The sequence below is a fragment of the Myotis davidii genome, unplaced genomic scaffold, assembly GCF_000327345.1.
Source record: "Myotis davidii unplaced genomic scaffold, ASM32734v1 scaffold945, whole genome shotgun sequence".
NCBI lineage: Eukaryota > Metazoa > Chordata > Mammalia > Chiroptera > Vespertilionidae > Myotis > Myotis davidii.
In genome coordinates, this window is record NW_006296434.1 from 50,916 (window position 1) to 52,763 (window position 1,848).

General features: G+C 39.5%; 1 pseudogene; it reads left to right on the plus strand.

Annotated features, from left to right (window-relative positions):
- LOC102757642 overlaps nt 1-470 on the plus strand; it is a 2,743-nt pseudogene extending 2,273 nt beyond the window's left edge.
- The last annotated feature ends 1,378 nt before the right edge of the window (nt 471-1,848 follow it).

Here is a 1,848-nt window from a genome sequence, read left to right on the forward strand (position 1 = left end):
TAAGGCTTTTATTATGTTGAAGTATGAACCTTCTATTCCCACCTTGCTGAGAGTTTTTATTAAGAAAGGGTTGGATTTTGTTAAATGCTTTTTCTGCATCAATGGATAAGGACACTACTTTTGTGGAGAAAGAAGGCATCCATGCTTTGACCGGCCTTTTGATGATGGTGCAGCACCATCCAACCAGATTGTTGATGACTGGTTAAGTCTTGTAAAAAGTAAGTTTCCTGCAGAACCAGGTGGCTGTATTGCCATATATTGTGTTGCAGGCGTTGGGAGAGTGCTGGTGCTTGTTGCCCCAGCGTTAATCAAAGGTGGAATAAAATATGAAGATTCAGTACATTCATAAGACAAAATCAGCGTGGAGCTTTGAACAGCAAGCAACTTCTCTATTTGAGAAGTACTGCCCTAAAAGGCAGCTGCATTCCAAAGACTCCAGTGGCCATAAAAACAGCTGTAGCATTCAGTGATGCCATTGCCGTGGGAGTGGAATTTGAGATAGGATCTAATTCGTAACACAATTAGCCAACATGTTGAGTTGGTGAATAAGTTTAATGAGGCTTCTGTAGGAGTGTTGAAAAGTAGTTTTCAACAAGCTTGACAGAATTTCAACCTCTATGTTTAGTTATGATCAACCTATTTTTTTTTTTTGCAAAAGATTCTTACTGTTCAGCATTTCAAATGTGTTTATCATTTGTACTAAATGACTTTTCTTGAATTCATGCAATATTGAGTTATGTCTTTAAATCTATTCTCATGCCAGAATCACATCAATATATAAGAGATTTAGAAAGATTAGGGGTCAAAATACCCAGCACAATACTTGCATATGTTTAGTTTTATACAGAACTAAAATCCCAGGAACTGTAAACACTTTGGACCTTAAGTGGTTTATCCCTGCAGTCATTTCTTTGCATATGTTTAGTTTCATACAGAGCTAAAATCCCAGGAACTGTGAACACTCTGGACCTTAAGTGGTTTATCCCTGCAGTCATTTCAAACACAGAGAAAGTAGGGCCTATGTAATTATTTGCCTGCTCAATTTATGTTTACATCTCTCACATTATCACAAGTATACATCAGGTTTGCTCAACGTTTTGATTTTTATACCAAGTCTTAGTTATTAATGTCTTTCTAGAAACTTCATTTTGTGCTGTTATGGAAAGCCTCTACTAATCTAGATCTTACCCATTAGCTGGATGTCACTTTTCTCCTGGTTGGCATGTAGCAACTATATAATTTAGTTATTTTTATCATTATACGCTGGACTATGGGAGAAGCCCAACACCTGAGACAGGTCATGAAGCCCCGCTCCTAGGGCAAAAGGCAGGGGCTACAGGACAAGTTGATAATCCCAAAACTTTAATGAGGTTCCTCTCACTCTACTCTGTTTTATGGCCTAACTGGGTGTAGTGTTGGGTGAGGAGGAGGAGGAGGAGGAGGAGGAAACTGGGAGAGAATGGTGTATGTTGCGCTGGATCAAGAGGTTCTTGTAACTTATATATGTCTTAATTGCAAAATGCCTACCTTAAAGAAGCAAACCACTGAAAGAGAACTGGATGCATCAGTATGGCCTTTATCCAGTGCGGTTCTGAAACTGTACAAGGTGACACGTTCCCAAGTTTCTGCCAACTGATAATCCCAGAGTTTCAAAAGGTCAGAATCATTGGAAAGGAAATTCTCTTACCACTTATACTCTTATTTCTAGGTTCGGAAATAGGTACCTAGCTGTTCCTCTTGTAAACTTTTGGAGGAGGTAGAGTGAGATCATAGGTGACCTTCACAGGCCTGCAGAATATCTGGCAGTCCTGCCTGGCCACATGCTGCTGGGATTCCATAGGGTTTTAT